Genomic DNA, 23424 nt, shown 5'->3' on the forward strand with positions numbered 1-23424 from the left:
TTTCTGGAAGATACGCTTTTGTTAAATAAGTTACTGGGTTCAATACATGAGTAAATGAGTGAAATTCTATGGCTTCTGTTAGACAGGAGGTCAGACTAGATGATTTAATGACCCTTCCTAAACTTAAAATCTGTGATGATCACTGTATGGTCAACAAGAAATGGAATTGGGATATGAGGGGGAAATTGTTCAAATATCAAACATCTGTGGCCCCAGTCTCACAATCTGATATGTTAGTACAGACACACCTATGTCTGCAGAGAGAGACAAGCTGAAGTTAATAGGACTCCATGCAGGCATAAGAGTCCATGCAAGCAGATATTTTTCTTGGATTGGGCATCCTTTAATATTAGTACTGGAAAAGTAAATTACCTTCTTCAATATGAACATATGTAAGATCACCAGTTGTTAACTGAATGCATGCTTCGATCTAAAAATTACAAATATATTTTAAAACTGTGTAGCTCCACGTGTATGTGTTGTTTGTGAGCTTATCAAAGTTGCAGGGGAATTTCTGGCATCTACATGAAGAAGGAATTGGTTTCCAAATATTTTGTTGTAAATTACTGTGATTTTTTAAAAAAAATCTGTCTGCATATTCTGAATTCATTTCTGCTCGTAGTTTTGATTCTTAAGAAGTGTTGTAAAATATGTATTGGTTGCTTTAAAAAAAACCCCGAACTCTGCCATTCACCTTCAAAAGCAGAATTTGTAAAATTTCCCTTCTTTGGATGCTATGAAAGCCTTAAAGACATATTGCAAACGCTTTTTTCAAACTCTTTCCTTTCCGTTTGGCTATTCTATTAAATAAAAGAACAGGTTTCTAATATTGTCTATTTTTTTCCCAGTCAAATCAACGTAAGTGAAACTGAAGTGAGACAGATGCCAAGCCTTTCTCTTAATTCAGACCCAGCATTCTTTCTGGCTGGAGTACAAGAACTTGACCCCTGTGTGTTGCTTTCCTGGAGTATTTGTCCCTTATGAAAGCCGATACAATCAGCAGAGCCAGCATAGATAAAGAGCCATATAGGGTTGTATTATAGCGGCAAGACTGTTTTGTGGCCATGTTCTGCAGGCCGGCTGGAGGTGACAGTATTATTTACTTTTGTTGCTTGGGGTCCAAAGAGAGAATAAATTGCTATTGATTTTTGAGACATTACAGTGAAGTGTCTGAATGCCTGCAGAATAGCTGGGTGGCAGGATAGCTAGCAATTGTACAGAGACTGCCTTTTAAAATGAAATTTCATTTTCTTATTGTCATAAAGTTCTGTATTTCAGGAGACAGTTACAAGAAAACTTGTTTGTGGGTGCTCTGTTTATTATAAGTATATTTCATCTCCCCAAAAGAATAGAATTCAACTGTAGTTTCATAACAATTTGAAATTGATGAATAGATGACTGATGTATACTGTATGAGGCTGCATGCATGCTGTATTCATAGCATAAAAGGAGCATTTAATGTTTGCATTAAACACTTAAAAAGGGATCTTCCAGAGATAGCAATTTGTAGGCAGAAAATTAGGTATATCAGAATTCAAATAATATTTTCCATCTACCACAAAACTTATTTTTTCCCGAAAGCTGATTTCTGCAGTTATCATCCATATGTATATTTTATATTTTGCCATTTGGAGAAAAAATCCAATCCTTTTGTATTTACTTGTTATTATGTATATATGCCTCTTTTCTCCCCCCCCCCCCTTGTCTGATTGCTACCCTTTTAAGATTTTATAGCAACGCTACCTCATAGTGACACCTGCTGGGAGAGATATAAATGGAACATCTGCAATTATCCATGGCTGCTGCCTGTCAGTTTCTTTTCTAGAGTCAACAGTGTGCACCCAATTCAGCAGTCTAAGATGACGCATGTTTCCAAGCTCCCCTTAAGGATATCTGCTGTCATCCCTTTCTGAGGAGACTGACTCCTATGCCAGATTTACTGAGACTCAGAAACTCACTAGAATGCCACTGTAAATTTGAATCCCCCCAGCTGGGATTTAAACTCACCGCATCAGAGAACTAAGAATCCGTGTAGTAATACAGGCTAGTGGTAACAGTGGGTCTCTTAAATTAAAGAACTCCATTTAACAAGATGGACATAAAAACAAAAATTCAGTGTAATTTAATTGGGCGAATGGGTTAGAATTGCTCAGACTTTCCGGGTGGCTTAGTGGCTCATTCAGGGGTCTAGACATTTTTAATTGGGAAATTGCAGAATCCTGCAATGAAGACTTCTCTCTCATAGTCCTCTCAAGGTCTTTGTAACATGTTTCCTGGCTTGCCATTGCATCACTAACCCTAATCTCATCAATTATGGCTTGAAATATGAACCTGATTGCTTGCTCACCAGTTGGGGAGGGGAGATTTTCCTTGATGATCGAGCTTGTGACGATTAAATTCCAAATGCAAACAAATGTAAACTGATGCAGTATCATCTTCCTGAGTCTGTACATAGACAAGCTCCAGTTGCTCAGAGCTTTTCCAAGTGAAATTAACAAGACTGCTAGGTTTCATTGTTCCTGTTTAGAAATCTGTTAGCCGTGAAACTGACAAGTTTTGCTTCACTGATGCTTGGCAAAACTCTGAGAAGCAGTTGAGATACTAGGAGTGCTTGCCCCTTAACATCAATGGATCTGTTTTCCAATTGGCCTCTGGCTGATTAGTTTACTTCTCTGGCTTTTAGGGTTTTGGTAATACTTACGGTATGTCTGCCCTTGGAGCTGGGGCTGAGATTCCCAGCTCAAGGAGACATACTTGCAGTATCTCTGATCTAGCTAGTGTGCTAAAAATAGAGTGTAGTTGCAGCAGTGGGAACGTCCAGCGTATTTGCTTTGGGTCTTGGATGGGTATGTGCGCAGGGCAGCTAGCCCTTTCTGCACCTTGCACTGCCCAAGTTACTGAGCTAGCATGGGTATGTCTCCAAAGCTTTTCCATTGACTTCAATGGGACCAAGATTTCAACCTCCATATCCAGATCTCATCTTATCCATTAATAAGATACTGTTTGGCAGTGTCTTGTGCCACAGTTTGATCACGGTACAGTTAATTTCCCAGGATTAATAAAAGAAAACATTCTCTGGCTTCTGGACACAGATGTGGGTTCAGCTCAGGCAGAAAGGACAGACACCTATATCATCCCCTTTCAACCTTTAATAGCTAAATGATTCTTCAACTTCTCTCTCTTCAATTCCTCCTCTTTGTAGAGGGCCAATTCTGTTAACAGTGATACCAAGTCACAATAAAACCATGCTACCCCAGGCCAATCTCTGCCAACCTCAGGGAGAGGCTGAAAGTCTCTCAGTACCTGAACCAGTTCAACCAGTGATACGTGATCCTTGGAGATAAGCAGGAGTTTGTGTTCATTGGACCAAATGTGGAACAAATGTAAACTGATGCAGTATCATCTTCCTGAGTCTGTACATAGACAAGCTCCAGTTGCTCAGAGGTCTTGTCTGTGTGTGCCCATTCTCCCATTGCATTACAGGTTCTTATGCATACATCTTTCTGTTTCTTTAACGAATTGCTCTTGCTTAAGTCATTTAAAAAACAACCAATTTTTCTTTGTAAAATTAATAAAGCACACCACATTCCAAGGAATGGAATACCTCGTGTATTCTTGCACCTAATTTCCCTTTACACCCTTCCAGTAGGAATCACTCTCTGCAAAATTAAAGTCCAAATGAGTTCTTGTGTCTCGCAACGTCATCTGATGCTAGCCTTGTGATGGTCTGTCTGGTGCTACTCTACTGCTGTCCCCATCTTCTCCACCGAGGGGAACCACTTTTACGCCAGCCTTGTAGAGGTGCTGCTGGAGGCTCCCACCCCACATATCATTGAGGGCTAGAAGAAGGCTCAGAAGTTGAGGGGGCAGTGCAGTTTAGATGTGGGGAGCAGGAGCCCAAACAGAAAAAGATTTGGGGTTCATGCCGGCTAATCAGCTGAACAAGAGTTCCCAGTATGACACTGGCCAAAAGAGCTAATGCAAACTTGGATGAATAAACGGGAATCTTCAGTAGGAGTAGAGAGGTTATTTTACCTCTGTATTTGGCCCTGGTGCTACCACTGCTGCAGTACCATGTCCAGTTCTGGTGCCTACAATACAGGAAGGATGTTGTAAATTGGAGAGAGTTCAGAGAACAGAATGATTAAAGGATTAGAAAACATGTCTTACAGTGATAGTTTCAAGGAACTCAATCTACAGTATTTAGCTTAGCAAAGAGAAGGTTAAGGGGTGACTTGATTACAGTCTATAGGTACCTACATGGAGAACAAAATTTTAATAATGTCCTCTTCAGTCTAACAGAAAAAGGTATAAAATTATTCAATGGCTGGAAGTTGAAGCTAGAGAAATTCAGGCTGGAAATAAGGTGTACATATTTAATGGTGAAAATAATTAACTAACTATTGGAACAGTTTACCAAGGGTCATGGTGGATTCTCCGTCACTGACCATTTTAAAGTCAAGTTTTTCTAAAAGATCTGCTCTAGGAATTATTTTGGGGAAGTTCTATGCTGTGTGCTATACAGGAGGTCAGACTAGATTATCACAATGGCCCCTTCAGGCCTTAGAATGTATGAATCTATGTCTCTCATGCCCATGCTCCAACTGCTGGTTCTGCTCTGCTGGTAGGGTGGGAAGTGAAGTGCTTTTACAGGCAACTCCCTGCATGTGCTGGTGTTGTTTCCTGCCCCATATATCCCCAGGCACTGGTAGAGGCCTCTGGATTGGGAGCATCGGTGCTCATGACTCAAAATACAGATCTTAGCAGGGCCACTTTGTTCTTCTTCGAGTGTTTGTTCACATCCATTCCACATTAGGTGTGCGCGCGCTGTGTGCACGAGCGTTGGAAACTTTTCCCTTAGTACCCGTCGGGCCGGCGGTGCCCCCACCTGAGCGGCGCCACTGCGCCGTGCATATATACCCCCACTAGCTCGACCCCCTCAAGTTCCTTCTTACCTACTGTCTGTGGCGGCGTTGAAACAACCTCTTGCTCTTGTACAAGAAGCAATCCCTTAGCTTTAGAGTACTTAGCTGCTATCAGTTCGTTAGCATTCTATTGTTGTGGACACTTGATAGATTAGGTGCTTGGAGGCTTCCAGCACCCGCCCCAGGCTGTGAGGCATGCCGCAGGCCCACGGGTTTAAGGCTTGCGCCACGTGCCGCAATCCTATGCCGGTTAGTGACCCCCCACAACTCCTGTCTACGTTGCCTGGGGGAAGCACACCAAACAGAAAGGTGTAAGATTTGCAAGGTGTTTAAGCCTAGAACAAAGAAAGAGAGAGACTTTCGCTTGAAGTAGTTGTTGATGGAGGCAGCGCTGCGGCCTTTGGGCCTGGAGCACCCGACGCCAGCTCCAGCCTCCTCGGTGCGGAGTGCCCCGGAGTCGTCAAGAGACCCGGTGCCGGACAAGCACCGCAAGCCGTTGGCCCCGGCACCGCTCATCCTCCCTGGTGCGACCCAAGGACAAACCAAAAGAAGGGCGCGGACGTTCCCCGCAAAGGAGACCGGAGCCATGTAAGGGCCCGGGCCCCGGAAAGAGCGGGATGGACATTGTACTGGCGCCGGCACTGGTGGCACCGGCGCCACAAGTCCCTCTGAGTCCAGTCATAAGTGAACTCAGTGAGGACGATGGGCTCAAGGGAGTAATGGATCAGCCTTCCATGCCTGACACCTTTGAGATGGCAAAGGACCTCATTGGGTTGTCAGCGGTGAGCCCCCTCCCGATCAGGGAGAAGTCTCTGGCAGCCGGGCGCGCGGTGCCGTCGAGGGGAAAGCCGGCAATGGTGCACCGTTCGAGGTCACCGTCCCGGCATTGCTCCCGGCATTGGTCCCGGTCGAGCATTGAGTCTGCGGACAATCAGTTACCCTGACGCAGAGGGAAGCTTTGGTACCGGAAGCGAGTCAGCGCACGAGGTTGGTGCAAGAGACCCGACGCTCTGTGACACCCTCCAGAGACAGGCACCAGGAGAAGGCGAGCCGACCATCGCCGAAGACTTCCGGAAGTCACCGGTCCCGGTCCAGGTCTCATCGACCTCTCGCCAGCACAGATCGACGGCACCGCCGTGGCATTTGCGCTCGGCGTCGCCAGAATCTGGCGCCGACTCAGGCCGGTACATTTACCCGAACTGGGCACCGGACAACAGAGAACACCTGGCTGGATGGCAACCCCAGTGGGGACTGCTGGGACACTGGCCCTTCTGGACCCTCTGGGCCTACCACCAGCGGCAAGGGGCTCCCTCCAGGGCCAGCTACTTGGTGCACCGGTCCCGGTCCCCGCACCGACGCTCCTCCATGCGGGAAGCTACAGTGTCCGGACTGCCTGCGCCATCGCCGAGCGAGAGACTGGAGAAACCAGCACTGAGTCCGGTGCCGCCCCAGGGTCAGCTGTCCAGGCCCGAACTGGAAGCCCCTCCTTCAGGGGAGGGGGACCAAGGGGACCAGCAGGAGGAAGCGGAGTAGCTGCTGACCTCCTCATCATCCCTGGATGAAGCAGTGGCAGGCACAGCGGTATCAGGACCTCCGCCAATAGACCACAGAGCCCACCAAGAGCTACTGCATAAGGTTGCTCATAACTTGGGGTTACAGGCCGAGGTGACGGTGGAGCAGGAGGACCCCATGGTGGACATCCTGAGCCCAGAGGGTCCATCCAGAATAGCGCTTCCGCTTATTAAGACCATACAGTCGAACTATAAGACTATTTGGCAGACCCCGGCCTCCAGCTCTCCAACAGCCAAAGGTGTGGAACGCAAGTACTTTGCCCCGTCAAAGGGGTACGACTTCTTGTTTTGCCACCCAAGCCCATGTTCCCTGGTAGTCTTGGCGGTAAACGAGAAAGAGCGCCATGGGCAGCAGGCCCCGGCCCCTTAGGGCAAGGAAGCGAAACACCTGGACCTGTTTGGCAGGAAGGTGTATTCCTCAGGGGGCCATCCTCAACAGGCATAACTTCAACTCCTGGGCGGCAGTGGGGAAGTTTAAGGACAGCCTCCCGCAGAGTTCCCAACAGTTTACGGCGCTGGTGGACGAAGGCAAGGCCGTAGCGAAGACCTCTCTCCAGGTGTCCTTGGATTCGACGGACGCAGCGGCCAGGACAATCATGTCTGGCATGGTCATGTGACGCTCGGTGTGGCTGCAGGAGTCAGGTCTGCCGCCTGAGGTCCAGAACTCGCTCCAGGACCTCCCCTTCGAAGGGTCCAGGTTCTTTTCGGACCAGACGGATGCAAAGCTGCATAGCCTCAAGGACTCGAGGGCTACACTCAAGTCACTGGGTATGCACACTCCGGCGACCGAAAGAAAGCCCTTCAAGCCACAGCCTCCTCCTCAGCGTCACTACCAACCTCGTCCTAGGCAAGAGCCCTACCGCAGGCGAAATGGGGATAACAGGAGGCGGTGCAATAATAATAGCAATAGCTCCAATAGGCCAGGCCAGAGCCAAGGCCAACATAAGTCTCAGCCCAACCCTAAATCAGGCTTTTGAAGGTGCGCTCGAGGACAGCGTACCAGACCAATCACCGGATCCATCCCCTTGTTTCCTGGACCTCCTGGACCGCCTGTCCCCCTTCTCCCGTGCGTGGTCCAGTATTATGTCGGACCGCTGGGTGTTATGCATGGTGCAAAGCGGTTACAGGCTGCAGTTCTCCTCCCTGCCTACCTCCCTTCCCCGTCCCTCTTCAGGGACCCTTCTCACAAGCACCTCCTGGAAAAGGAGGTTCGCACGCTCCTAGAGGCAGGGGCGGTACAGTTGGTACCAAAGGACCTAAGAGGGAAAGGGTTCTACTCCCGCTACTTCCTCATTCCCAAGGCCAAAGGACGCCTTTGTCCCATTCTGGACCTGCGAGGGCTCAACAAGTTCCTGGTCAAGGCCCGGTTCCGCATGGTCTCTCTGGGCACCATCATCCCTTCCCTGGATCCGGGGGACTGGTACGCTGCCCTCGACATGAAGGACGTGTACTTTCATATCGCCATCCACTTGGCGCATCACCGATTCCTGCGCTTCACTGTGAACCAAGAACATTACCAGTTCACGGTTCTCCTGTTTGGCCTAGCTACAGCCCCACAGGTGTTCACAAAATGCATGGGGGTGGTGACGGCCTTCTTACGGAGGCAGAGGGTTAGAGTTTACCCGTACCTCGACGACTGGCTCCTGGCGGGGCGGGCCGGTCCGAAGAGGAGGTTTGGTCCCACGTGCAAGTGGCCCTGAGACTATTCTGCACGCTGGGGCTCCTGGTCAACATCCCCAAGTCCAGCCTCATTCCAACGCAGAGAGTGGAATTCATAGGGGCGGTCCTACATGCGGTACAGGCAAAGGCGAGCCTCCCAGTATCACGATTCCTGGCCATCCAGCAAGCAGTGAACTCCCTATGCCAGTTTCCCACTACAACTGCCAGATGCTGCCTGAGGCTGCTGGGCCACATGGCAGCATGCACACATGTGGTCAAGCATGCCAGACTGAAACTCAGGACGCTGCAGGCTTGGCTCACCCGTGTATACCGCCCAGGCAGGGACCCCCTGGACTTGGTAGTGATAGCCCCGAGGGAAGTGTTGGACTCCCTACAGTGGTGGCTGTCCCAGACCGTGGTTTGCGAAGGCATCCCCTTTGCTGCACATCAGCCAGACCTGATGCTTGTGACGGACACGTCAGACCTCGGATGGGATGCTCACCTAGGAGACCTCAGGGCTTGTGGTTGGGATTAGAGTGGTTGTTCCATATCAATGTGAAGGAGCTCAGGGCAGTTCGTTTAGCCTGCCAGACCTTTCACGCCACTTTGAGTGGTCATAGCGTGACAGTTCGGATGGACAACACAACCGCCATGTTTTACATAAACAAGCAGGGTGGAGCCGGCTCCTCGCCGCTCTGCCACGAGGCTCTCCTTCTCTGGAACTTCTGCATAGCCCACGCCCTTCACGTCGAGGCGTCCCATCTCCCGGGCGTGCGGAACGAACTAGCGGACCACCTCAGCAGGTCGTACCGCATGCATGAGTGGATGCTCAGAGCGGACGTCGTGTATTCGCTCTTCCGCAAGTGGGGGTTTCCCCGGGTAGACCTGTTTGCCACCAGGGGCAATGCCCAGTGCCCGCAGTTCTGCTCATTCCAGGGCCGCAGCCCGGGCTCAATAGCAGACGCGTTCACGATCCCGTGGGGAGGGGAATTAAAATACGCCTTCCCCCCGCTTCCTCTGGTGCACAAGGTCCTGCTCAAGGTGCGCAGGGACGGGGGGGCGGTCATCCTCATTGCCCCGGCCTGGCCCCGCCAGCACTGGTTCACCACGCTCCTGCAGCTATCGGAGGAAGCCCCGGTAACCCTGCCCCTGCACCGGGACCTCATCACGCAGGACGGAGGGCGGCTCCTCCACGCTGACCTAAAATCAATGCATCTGACGGCGTGGAAGCTCTGTGGCTGAACGCTTTGGAGAGCCAGTGCTCCCTTCCTGTGCAGCAGGTTCTACTTGGTAGTAGGAATCCCTCTACCAGGGCTGGGTGACTTACCCAGCCAAGTGGAAAAGTTTCTCGTGCTGGTGTGGGCCCCAACAGGTCCAGCCACGCCAGGCTCCGGTGTCTACCATTCTAGAGTACCTACTGCACCTCAAGCAGCAGGGGCTGGCCCCGTCCTCGATCAGGGTGCATCTGGCGGCCATCTCCGCCTTCCACCCGGGGTTTTCAGGGGGCTCGGTGTTCTCCCACCCAATGGTGGGGTAGTTCCTTAAAGTACTGGAGAGGGTGTTCCCTTAATCACGCCCTCCAGTTACCCCATGGAATCTCAACTTAGTCCTTTCTAAGCTCATGGGGCCCCCGTTCGAGCCCCTTGCTACCTGCTCCCTCCTCCACCTTTCCTGGAAGGTGGCATTCCTGGTGGCCATTACCTCGGCCAGAAGGGTATCTGAGCTGAGGGCACTCACCTCGGAGCCGCCATACACAGTATTTCATAAAGACAAGGTGCAGTTCCGCCCACCCCCCAAATTCCTCCCAAAGGTGGTCTCACAATTCCATCTAGGCCAGGATATTTGTCTGCCGGTATTTTTTCCCAAACCCAGTGCGGACCAGAGTCACCGCAGTCTGCACTCCCTGGATGTCCGTCGAGCGTTGGCGTTCTACTTGGAGCGCACCAAGCCCTTTCGTAAATCCATGCAGCTGTTCGTGGCCGTGGCGGAAAGGATGAGAGGCCTCCTGGTGTCAGCGCAGTGAATCTCCTCCTGGATTACAGACTGCATTCGGGCATGTTATGACGTCGCAGGTGTTCCGGCCCCGGCGGTCACGGCCCACTTGACCAGGGCGCAAGCAGCTTCAGCGGCTTTCCTGGCACAGGTGCCAGTCCAGGAGATCTGCAGAGCAGCCACCTGGTCGTCAGTGCATACCTTTACGACCCACTACGTGGTCAACCAGCAGCCCCGAGAGGATGCGGCGGTTGGAGGGGCGGTCCTCCGATCAATTGCTCTGTGACTCCTACCCTCCTCCGAAGGTAAGCTTGTGATTCACCTAATGTGGAATGGATGTGAACAAGCACTCGAAGAAGAAAAAACGGTTACCTATCTTTTTGTAACTGTTGTTCTTCAAGATGTGTTGTTCACGTCCATTCCACCACCTGCCCGCCTACCCCTCTGTCGGAGTCGCTGGCAAGAAGGAACTGGAGGAGGTTGGGCCAGCGGGGGTATATATGCATGGCGCAGTGGCGCTGCTCAGGCGGGGGCCCCGCCGGCCCGACGTGTACCGCTAAGGGAAAAGTTTCCAACGCTCGTGCACGCAGCGTGCACACACCTAATGTGGAATGGGCGTGAACAACACATCTCGAAGAACAACAATTACAAAAGGTAGGTAAGCATTTTTTCCTTATTCTATTACTATTCTGCTGCTGCCCCTGGATTCCTCCTTGCAGGGAGAAGGCAGATCTCTTTATGGGCTGTGATCCTTTTAAACTACTGCAAAAAGCTGTGATTGTGATAAAACTTTATGTTCACATATATTTATTTAAAGAACATTTCACCTTTTATATTTGACCTGTGAAACACCACAGTTAATTTTATATGCTTTCCTTTAAGTATGTTTGTTGTTTTTGTTTAGCTATGTAGTGAAGTATTCTTTAAACCACTTCCAATTGGGCATCAAATGGGTTAATGCTGTTGGTCTGTAAGGAAACCATTTTCATGATAAAAGTAAAATTACTTTGAAAAATGCACTTTAATTGAAATCCCATTTAAAGGGTAAAATTATGTTATTGATTATGATCAAAATGTCCCAGACACTGATGAATTCATCAATTCCTGTTTTAGACGTGTTATAAATCTTTTAGTGTAGGCAGGGGAATGTGAATGAGATGAATACTTTCAAATTATAGTGGCACATTACTTTTTATGTGTAACTTTTTTGTTCTCTACAATGTATCTGAATGGAAGTGGCTTTTCAGAGCCGCTGTAGAAAAATAACACTATGAAACCAGTATTATAAATCAAGCTAAGATCACACAGGTTTATGCCAATAAAAAAATATGTTTAAAAATCATGACAAACTGTTTTGAGATTTGCTAAAAATGGCAGTAGTTATTCTGTTAAAGAAAAAGACTTATAGTAAATAAATGTAAACTAGTTAGCTTTCAAGCATAGTCAAATATCGGACTGATACTTATTAACCACTATAACTGCATCTTCAAGTATCCAGTTCAGAATTTGTAATGCAACATTTATTATTTCATGTAGTAATTTAAAGATTGTCTATAATGAATCTATAATACAGGTCTGTAATTCCATTATTTTTGACAATGGCAAGCTCTTGGTAGTAGAATCTACTTTTCAACTAGCTGCCCACTAGGAACCCCATTTCGCAATGTACATAGTTCTTCCTGTGATGTATGGAGCAGCTTCAATTTTTTTGAGGGGCACTGTGGCCTATTGGAGAGATCACTGAACTCAGGAGCCTGGGTTCTATTTCCAGCTATGCCATTGGCCTGCTTTGTGTCTTTGGGCAAGTGATTTTGCCTCTCTGCCTCAGTTTTCCTATCTGTAAAATTGGGTTAATGATACTTCTCACCTTTGTAAAGGCCTTTGAGATTTGTGGATGAAAACCACTACATAAGATCTATATATTATTGTTATTATTTATTAGACTTTATTGTGATTTTGGGGTGTTCAGCAACTTGCAAAATCAGGCCCTATTAGGGATGTAAATATCGTTCAAAAAGTTAACCGTTTAAATGATTAAAATTATATCGTTTAATCGGTTAACCGATTAAAAGGAGAGGGACTGGGGTCGCTTCGGCCAGCCGGCCCAGGTCTGGGGTCTGTATCAGGACCTCCTTGGTGCTGCTTGTCTCAGGCGACAAACCATGCAGAGCCCCTTGGGCAGGTTCAACATCCTATGCAGTTTATTTATAATTGAGTCCCACCACCTCCACAGCATACCTAGCGCCTTTATAAGCAGGGGAAAAGCAATCTCTCTCTCCCTCTCACTGCGTGCTTTCCCCCTTTTCACTTCCTTCCTGTGCCTATTTGTGGGCTCTGGCTAATGGCTTAATTAGCCTTTCTGCCCTGCCTCACCTACAAATTAAGCACAGGTCTGCCTCATCAGCTCCAATCTGCTATGCCTGATTGGAGCTGCTGTGAACAGAGTGCTGACTCAGGGTTTCATACCTAGCATTCTGTCACAGGGTCACTCCAGCCGGCCGGCGGGCCTGCTGCTCCAGCCTGCGCGGCTGGGGCTGGGGTCGGCAGGCTGGGGGTTAACGGTTAGGGGGTTTCACTGAGCCTCTCCTGCTCCACCAGCCTGGATTCCCTCTCCCGGTTTTGCTGAATTAGGCTCTCCGGCCTCTTGCAGCACACACACATACACACACACAGGTAAGCTGACTCTCAGCTGCAGACATAGACTGAAGTCAGTTCTGTGTGAGAGGATTCACCCAGCACTCATGTGCACACCTCTTTTGGGAGATAAGTCCAAAATAATACTGTCTTGCACTGTATAGAAAAATCTGCACAGCGCAAGCTCATAAAAATTGGCCCTCTTCCTCAATGAGAAGAGAGATAGGCACAGCTCCTTGCCTCTTCCCCCCCCCATTAGACATTGCATAAACTGGTTTAAAAATAAACAAAACAAATTTTATTAACTATGAAAGGCAGATTTTAAGTGGTTAAAGGAATAGCAAATAGAACAAAGCAGATTACTAAGCAAATAAAACAAAACACGCAAACTAAGCTTGATTCACTAAAGAAATTGGCTACAAATAGTAATTTCTCACCCTAAATATTGTCACAGGGAGATAACAGAGAGTCTTGAAAACCAACTGTGCTGGCCTGCAGCTTGAGACCTCAGGTATTATTACTCACAAGCTGGACACACTTCCAGCCTGGGCTCAACCCTTCTCCTCTCAGTTCAGTTCTTCTTTTCAGGTGTTTCCAGTGTCTCTTTGGGTGGGGAGGCATAGAAGAACCATGATGATGTCACTCCCCTGCCTTGCATAGCTTTAGTGTATGTCAGGAACCCTTTGTCTTCCAGTGGAAAAACACTGGCATTCCAAGCGGGGGGGGGGGGGGGGGGGGGGGCGGCGGGGGGGGGGGCAGTGTCCAGAACCAGGTGACTCAGACCCATGTCTCTGGAGGGTTGTAGCAGCCATTACTCGTAGGCTATCTGGAGTGTCCACAGGAAGACTAAGCTCTCTCACAGTCCATTGTCTTTGCTGATGGGCCATCAGCCCTGTCTGGCTTTTTCATTGATGTACCTGAAGGGCTGGTTGTGGGTGACACCTAAAGTAGCACATTTGAAATACAGATACATGGTCAATATTCCTAACTTCAGATACGGAAATGATGCAGGCATACAAATTGGATAATCACATTCAGTAAATCATAACCTTTCCAATGATATCTTACATGAGCCATCTTGCATAAAGTATATCTCAGTTATGTCATATCCATATCATAAGCATATTTCCATAAAGAATATGGAGTGTTATGTCACACTGTGCACACATGTTCAAAAACATGCACTGAATAAAGTTTTGAATGCAACAAATGCTATTAAAAATAAGCATCATATGTGGCATGGGTTACACATATGAATTATAAGTACATCAGTTGATTGAGTTTGTATAAAACAAAATACGTAATAGGAAAGAGAACCTGTAATATACACTTCCAAATCCCAACTGAAGAATTAAAGTTCAAGCCATCTGACTCTCTGAGGTGATTTACTGCACACTAACAGAATGTATTTCCATACTAGTTAATATAGTTCAGAAATTAATGAAGCAATTTGGTTCCTTTGGGAAGGTGAATATATTGAAATGTCCTCCAAAACATAGGCTTTTTGGGTAAAGCAAGGCCGCTGTAGACCAATTCAGATGTTTGGTTTCTTGTTATATTATCACATTGAGCTACTCCTGATTTGCAGCATTGTAACTGAGAACAGAATTTGGCCTTGAGTATTTGAGGTGATAAACAGTCTTTTCCTTTTGTTTGTTTCAATTTAATATCAACTTGATGACTATAAGCCTAAGGGATAGTGTAAATAGATGTAGTTCCAACCCTGTTCTGAAAAGAATATACATAAACATGCATACTCTGAATGTAGTCCAAACTTACCTTCTTCCTGGAATTTGACTTTATTCATAACTCAAAAACAACCAAACATGAAACTCACCTTAAGATTTTCCTCCAAGTTTGACTATTCCTAGGTTTTCCTTGAAAGACCATTTTGTTACAGATCTTAGTAACCTGTGCCCAAAGAGATACTCCAACCCTTTAACAGTCTGGTTGGAGCTAACAAGATCCATCTGCTACTATATGATTCATCTGTCATTACACTGGACCTGCATACAGACCTCAAGATGATGCAGAGAAGCTCTGCTTCTCTCAATGCAGGTTACCAATACAATGAAACCTAAAGGGCTAAATTCAATGTACAGGAACATCTCATATAAGTTACTTTTTTCTGCACATAAATTGATAAATTATGTTTAAGAGGGCTTGCATATTTTCCTTGTAAAGATGACTATCCAAATACTTTATCAAGCAAATCACACATTCATGAGAAAATAATACTAATACTTATATTCATAGATTCCAGAGCCAGAAGGGACCATTGTGATCATGTAGGCTTGACCCTCTGCATAACACAGGCCCTAGAACCACCCCAAAATAATTCCCGGAGAATATCTTTTAGCAAAACATCCAATCTTGATTTCAAACGTACCAATGCTGGAGTATTCACCACTACCCTTGGTAAATTGTTCCAATGGTTAATTACCCAAACGGTAAAAAATTTACACCTTTTTTCCAGTCTGAATTTGTCTAACTTCAACTTCCAGCTATTGGATCATTTTATACCTTTCTCTGCTAGATTTAAGAGCCCAGTATTAAGTATTTGTTCCCTATGTAGATATTTATACACTGTAATCAAGTCACCCTTTTACCTTTTCTTAGCCAACCTAAATGCTTAACAAATATCTTATTTAACATTTTAATTCATAAAAGGGTTACAGTGCAAAATAGCTTTTAATGTATAATGGTGGACATGCCCAGGTAATGTATACCACTTTTATGCAACATATTTTCCTTATGTCTGCTTCCTTTCCTTGGTCTCCCAATATATTGTCTAGTGCAAAGGAATAAAAGCCAGCATAGGAGTGCTTCAAAGGTTTCTCATGCTGAACTGCTCTTATGTATCTTGGTCCTCAAATGTTTGGAAAAAAAATGGGTTTCATAAAGATTCTTGTCACCTCTTATGCTATGAATATTGCATTTTTATTCATGTCTTCCAATGCTAAGCAACTAGTATAATCATTTTCTGTAGAGATTTCTGTTCCTTTTATTATACATATTTTGGTTTGGTTTCACATTCAAAGCCTAGTAGATAGTTTTTATATTTCAGATGGCCTGATCTGTTGATAACATTATTCACAGTTACAGAATTCTGTACGACTCAGTCAGTCAAATCAAGATCAGTATTGACTTCATGATAGTAGAGTGTTGTGGGGATTGTGTGGTTTTGGGGGTTTCTTTTAAATGTCTTTAAGGAACTTAGTTTAGTGCTCCTGAGAGGTGCAGGTTTGACAGCCTTGAAGCCTTGACTACTTTCTTGAAGCACATAACAAATGTAATTTGGACAGCAACAGTGAAAGATACCACAAAACATCCACCTGAATGTATCATTTCTTCCCTGGAGGGATTGCTTCTAGAGCTGATAGTATATAGTGCAGTGTCAAATGCAGGCTCATTCTACTGAACTGCCAACAGAGTACCAAATAGCATGGAAGACATGGTTGAATTAAATAAAAACAGAAAATTCTAATGAAAATACTAAATGAACATTTTCGAGGTTTCTAGAGTCTGGTTTAACTCACTTTTAATTTTTATGCATCTTTGTTCTGCCTCATTTTGGCAGGGACTGAAAAAAGGAAATACTGAAACAAGACCATGCTTCATGTATTTCCAGCCGAGTCTAAAATTAAAATACTACAATCTTGCAAGTTTATTTCATGCACTTTGCAGTCTTAGTTCCAAACTAAACCATTTTGGATCACTGAAGCTAAGCTTCAAAGAAGGATCCAGCCTTTTGGTTACTGAAGTCATGCAGAGTGTACCTGCTTTTTAGAAACAGTGTTAGTATAGCTTTTAATCCTACACAGTGTAAGAGTCACATGGCAAGAATTGGAAGTTTCACCAGCCATTGTTCAGGGCTAGCAGAAGGAGTCTAAGGTTGTGATTCAGTAAATGTGTGTTGTAGCAAAGCTTAGCATCAGTCTCTTTACTAACACAACAGTAATGACTTTCATTCATTATTGACTTGGGTTGTGTTTGTAGCAGCGACCTAGACGTGAAAGGCTTCACATCTTATTTCCAGTCCCCTGACCCATCTACTCCCCCATGGTTTAATTTGATGCGATGCAATTATCAACCAAATGATTTTCATTGATTGTGCTATAGGACAGAAACATGATAACATTCCTGCAGCTGCCAGCAGGATCTTCCCCTGGGACTCTCCTCCAAAATCATCCAAAGCAACGGGAGAAAGATTTAAAGCAAAGTTGCTAAGGCTCCATCCAGCTGCTACTCCACACAGCCTGAGACCTTCACAAGTGTAGCAACCCAGTACTATCAGTATGAGTTTTCATTTTTGCTTTATGTGTGATGTCAGCACAGCACCACTTACCCTTCTTACCCTGCTTTGTCCTTCTTCTCTCCATTCTTTCCTAACTCTTCTCCTCTTACTGTTCTTTCTCAACACTGCTATTTCTTCCCTTTTCCCCTTCATCATATACATTTCTCTCTTCTCCTCTCCTCCTCCCTCTTCTGATCTGACGAATTCTCATATTCTCCTCTTCCTTTCCCCTCCTTTTCTCCCACTCACACATATCTTCAATTGACATGTGCCCTTCCCTTTTCAACCTCCTCCTAGCTGCTGCTGTCTGTCCTAATCCCAGCCCCTAGCACATATACACACTCTCTGCTTCTCCCTATCAGTCCTATCTCCCTTCCTGTTCCTGAGGCTTTGTTCTCACTTAACCTTATTCCTATCTCTTGCTCTTCCACTTCTCTTTTACTTCTCCCTCGGGACCGCCTGCCCTACTTCTAATAAGTTCACTACTGTTAACTGTCTTTTAAACTCTCAAAGTTCACCTCAAGGTTCTTAGAAACCTGGCTGTCTTTCTAACTCTGCTACTGCTGCAGCCTTCTCCTATGGAGTCCCCCCTTTTCTGGCTCTTCCTTTCCTCTCTTAGTTACATCCAGCCCCTCATTTTTCCACTCCTCTCCAACTTTGTGCTGCACATAGTCCATTTCTTCTCTGCTCTATCCCTCTCAGTGATGGGAATCTAACTTCTCCCCAGATCTGCTTTTACTTTCCTCTCTGACTTTGATGCTTTGCTGTCACTGTTTCTCTTTCCTCATTGTCCTGTCACCCTAGGCAATTTCAACATCCATTCTGACTCTTCTGCCTCCTAGTTCCTCTCTCTTGGGGCTTGTCTTCACTATGGAGCTAAATCGGCAGTGGCATCGATTTAACAGGTCTAGAGAAGACACGCTCAGTCAGTGGGAGAGCGCTCTCCCATCGATTCTTGTACTCCACCTCAATGAGAAGTGGAAGCAATGTGCGCGGGAGAGTGTCTCCCATCAACATAGCATAGTGTGGACCCCACGGTAAGTGGATCTAAGCTACGTCGACTTGAGTTATGCTACTCACATTGCGTAGCTTAAATCGACCAGCAAGTGTAGTGTAGACTAGGCCTCACTTTCTCTTTGATCTCCAACTCAGGGTCGACTCTCTCTCCCACTCCCCACTAGATTCAGTCTCTTGACCTGGTCTTCTCAATAAACTGTTCCCTCTCTGATCTCTCTATCTCAGACTTTCCCTCTCCAACCAACATCTTATCTTTTTAGCTTTTCCAACTCTCCTTGTTCCATGTCATTTACTCCTTGTGTGATTCTTAGTTCCTTAACCTATTGGATTTTTCAGCTGCTCTCTACCCCAACTTTCCTTCCATAGTTACTTCCCTCAACTCTACAGTCTCTTCCACATTGCTTTGAACTTTACACAAGTCCCCAGGCTTGTCTTTATCACCTCTGCGCCTGTTCTCACTCTGCTGAATGATTGTGAAGAAAGTCCTGTGGCACTGCCATATTCTTCCATTATGTTTACATTTTCTTCAGCTCTACTGTGTTCTTGACCAAGCAATTCTACTCCCCTCTAATACACTCTCATTCCACTAATCTATTACAGCTAGTCTAATATAGTCTGTAGAGGTTCTTTTGCCATCTTCATCATCACAATATCTGAGCACCTTTCAGTAGTGCATTAAGTGACGTGACTAACAACTGTCACATGTGGTTAACTCTTTCTCTCATTCTCTCCCTGGGGGAGAATTGTGCTTGCAGTTTAATGCTTTGTTTTGGTGGTTTTTATTTTTTTTAATGTGTTTAAATTAGAAAGGGTAAGGTTGAAGAAGTGTGCTTTCTACTTGGAGTGGAAGGTGGTGAGGTTTGTGATGGTCCTTGGTTCCTATGAGAGTTCATTCCACAGTCTCAGAACAGCCCTTGAGAAAACTCTCTCCCACATGGACAACTATATACTGTTGTGGGAGAAAGTTCCTGTCACCGTTTTGGGGTAACTGCACTTTTGGCCCCCTTTGTGCTCTGCTGAAGGAGTGCCCACTCAGGCCTCTAGCCATTACCTCTTTCTGGGCAATGACCCATATGCCCTCTCTTGCCAGACTGAGGCTTTAGGTTGCAGGTGCCTGCTATTGTACTGCAATTGTCTCAAGAAGATCTGCCTAAAATCCAGCTTCTGCACTTTCACCATATTTCTCCAGAGACGATGTCAGTGGTTTACGATATTCTGTGGGAAGACATTGTAAAGAGTTGGGGACAGGTTTGGTGAGCTCTTCTTTCCTTTGACTTTCTACTTAAACTTTTGTCTGTTCTCTCCCCTCTCTACCTAGGATCTTACTGTTTTTAGAATCTTCATTAAATGATTCAAGCATATGAATAGCTGTATACATTTTATCTAATTTCTTAACAAAAATATGTGTAATCTCAATGTTTGCAGAGGGCTAACATAATAAATTTTATTTTTGATTGTGAATGAGAGGCATGCACCCTTTTTATATGATTGTGCGTTAATATATTCATATTAATTTTGATAGAAAATTGACAAATAGTTGTTATTTACTCACATATCAACTAAAACATTTTCGGTGTACACATTGCTTTTTTATATCTAATGAAGATGATTTTCTGCCATTACACCCAATATTTAACAGTAGGTACATAAACCCTTTCCATGTGTGTTTAAGGGAATATAGTGAGTTTTGTGTACATATAAGGAAAGGGAAGAAAACATGGAGGGATTTGCCTAAGCACACTCAATTATATACAGCTGCTAGCTGTTCAGAAATGTTAAGTTGTCCTTCAAGTTGTAACATCCACTGGATATTGTCAAAAATAAATTACCACTCTAAAAAAGATTTGTTTTCTCCCTATAAATCCTTCTTTGTTGACTGGGGTCATGTGCTGCCAAAGTGATCTCATAACTCATAAGTGCATAACTGCCTCTCCTGGATCTGTTTGACATGAGCCAAGGGAAAATTACAAATTTTAGCTCTGATTCTATTCTCACAGTGGTGTAAATCAGTAGTAACTCCACTCATGTCAATTGAATTACACTGCTGTAAAACTGGTATAAGTGAGGGGAGAATCAGGGGCATAGTCTATTTATTTCTTTATTTTATTTTTGTATACAAGGCTTAGTTCCTTAACAGAAAAAAAATAAGCATAGAAGCTTTTTTTCTTCTAAACATTTTAAAGTAAATTTACTGCTCACTAAAAGAGGTAAGTTGATGGAGCCGTAGACTGAAATCTACTTAACCATAGAACAGTTATAATATAAGCATGGGGAATGGAATCTGCCATGCACCAGCTATGAAGTGATGTACCTCTATACTGATATAGAGGAACTGCATCTTGGGGTGAGAGGGTAATTCAGTGCCCATGCCCATTCAGTCCTCACTGTCGCTGCTGGCACTGAGAATTAGGCCTTGTTTACACACAAGAGTTGCACTGATAAAGTGCTCCTTATAGTACTACCGTAGTGTACCAATTACTGGTGGTGGTGCCTATGGTGTGGGCGCTTGGTCTGACAGGAGGTGAACTGAGAGCAACAATTCAGATTGTTTTAAGTATAGGAGACTATTGTTAACCTTTTTTATAGTTCAGTTATACACCTCATCTTAAGAACAAGAATATATAGTGCAGCTTTTCATGTTAGAATTTCAGTTCTTGTGAGCACAGTAATATATACAGAATAAATGAGAAAGAAGTTAATATCAATCCATACATACTGTGTGTTCTGTTTTTCATATGCTTATGAGAAAGCATGGATCTTACAGCTAGAAAATTGTGCTTTCAGAGAGTTTGGTTAGATAGGGCCAAAATAATAATTTAAAGGTGAACTACAAATGTTTGTAAAATTTAAAAAAAACACAAAAATATTTGATAGAACATCTTTAATCAGTAACTTAAATATAGACTTTGTTTTAAAAATATATTCATATATTTTTAAAATATTATGAAAGGACCTCGTAATTTACCTATCTAGACCTGCCCAGAAATAGCAGATGGCACTGAAATTAGCTAAACCAGAACCAGGAATTAAGTACTTTGTTAGGGGTTGTGATATAGGTGCCAATCCAAAGTCCACTGAAGTCAATGGGAATCTTTTTATTGACTTCAATGAGCCTTGGAGCAGGTCCATAATTGGCTGTTGTGAAGCAAACATAAGGCCACATGATCCTCTCCACTACAGAGAGCAGAATCTTATAGGCAGAAAAAACCACAAACATGTAGTAGAGAGAGAGCTGTGCCTCAAAAGTATGCAGCACTATAACTGCAGAAAATATGAGAAATGTATAGCTGGGGCTGTAAGAATCTAAATTAGGTGGGCTGGGATTGAGAGGTTGGAAAAACAATTCACTTTAATGAAGCTACATCTGTTTACATCAGCTCAGCATCTGGCCCATGGAATTAAAATCAGGACCCTTTAGTTTAAAGAAAGCTAAACAAATAAAGCTTCTTACAAGGTTGATCAAGCTATAGAAAGAGCAAGGTGATTTCCCAGAATACTCATGGAAAGCTGCCAGTCAGAACTCCTTTTCAAAGTATTGATGTGTTCTAATTAAAAAATGCATTTTCAAGTGCACTTTAAATAAGAAATTGTTGTTCAAAGAATAGCATAGTACTCAGCAAGAGTAGCAAAAACATGAACATGTACTGTAGAGCAAAATCAGAACATTTGTGATTCCACAATCTAGGGCAGCGCAATCACGGAATGTACTCATTTTCCTATTTTAGGGGTATGTTTTCAATCTCTTGTGCGTTTAAGTATTAGAATTTCAAAAATACTTGAGAAGTGGAGGCTGGGCTGAGTCTTGACTAAACATTTAAAGCTGGTACTGGTTTCTCAGTTAACCTCATTAAGTAGCCTCATGAAATATAATTTCTGTATATTATCTACAAAATATATCTTTTAAAATAGCATACCTTTGTGATGAATTTGGAGCTTCTCTGTAATAATTTATGAACACTGTATGTTGACATGGTTATTGAGGTATTTTATGTCGGACTATATTGGTTTAACTCAACAGGAGTCTGTCGGGAAGAACAGCTAGGAAGGAAAAGAATGGCTCAAGATAAGCCACTTCTCAGCAAAAATTTAAGAGTTATTAAGGGACAATGTTAGAATTATTAGCTTTGATTATTTTACCTGTTCTCCAACCCATCCTAAAAAACTGTATTGGATCAAGACAGGAAAAACGCTGTAAACACTTAAGGACAAAAGAACTCTGGCAGGATTAAAAGGGAAACTCTCACAAAAGAAAGGCAGCAATTGTTGTGGAGAACCAGACTGAGGGCTTGTCTACATTACGCAGCATTTAGCGACAAGGCTGTGTCAAGGCCTTGTCAAGCCTTGTCGCTAAAAGTCAGCGTTTGTGAACGCTCTCTATCAGTATTTTGTCGGCACTTTTGCCGACAAAATACTTCCAGCCCTGCTTGCGTTGGCAAAACTTTTGTCTTTCGTGGGGGGGCTTTTTTAAGTATCCGCAAAAGACAAAAGTTTTGGTGACAACGTCGCAGTGTAGACAAGCCCTGAGATACTGGCACTGTCTGGGGTGCCTGGAGAAGCTAGGGCCTATCAGGGTCACTATCAAAGGATGGTAGGGCTTTTTAGGTAAGAGAGACACATGCAGACTGTTGTTTTAAAATCCTTTTTTCTCTGATGCTTCGTTCCAATTGTTAAGACAAATAATACTTTTGTTTTAAGAAGGCTGTCTGATTCTCTATACCATTGGTCATGGACTCTAAAAGGGAAGAACCACAGGTGCCCTAACTCAGTTGATCCTCCAGGGTAAGAACCATTGATAGACAGGGTACTATTTCCTATGTCCCAGTCTAGGTGTGAGAGAATTGTGAATTTCCTCCCTGAGACAGGTAAAGGCAGAAGGCATATCAACCAGAGAAGCTGTACTCAGGGTATGACTACACTACCCACCGGATCGGTGGGTAGGGATCAATCCAGCGGGGATCGATTTATTACATCTAGTCTAGATATGATAAATCGACCCTTGAGCCCTCTCCTGTCGACTCCTGTACTCCAGCGTCGTGAGAGGTACAAGCAGAGTCAATGGGGGAGTGGCAGCAGTCGGCTCACCGCGGTGAAGTCACCACGGTAAGTTGATCTAAGTACATCGACTTCAGCTACGTTATTCACTTAGCTGAAGTTGCATAACTTAGATTGATTTTCCCCCCACCCACCCCCCAGTGTAGACCAGGGCTCAGAGGAACCAGAAAGGGGACAGAGGTGCTGCTAGCCTTGTAACCATGACAACCTTATTATAGAGCTACTACAATGGGAAAATGGTATGTGATCATGTAATTAAAGAGTGTATCATAATGCA

This window comes from Terrapene carolina, unplaced genomic scaffold (genome assembly GCF_002925995.2).
Source record: "Terrapene carolina triunguis isolate 2854851 unplaced genomic scaffold, T_m_triunguis-2.0 Scaffold85, whole genome shotgun sequence".
NCBI classification, from domain to species: domain Eukaryota; kingdom Metazoa; phylum Chordata; order Testudines; family Emydidae; genus Terrapene; species Terrapene triunguis.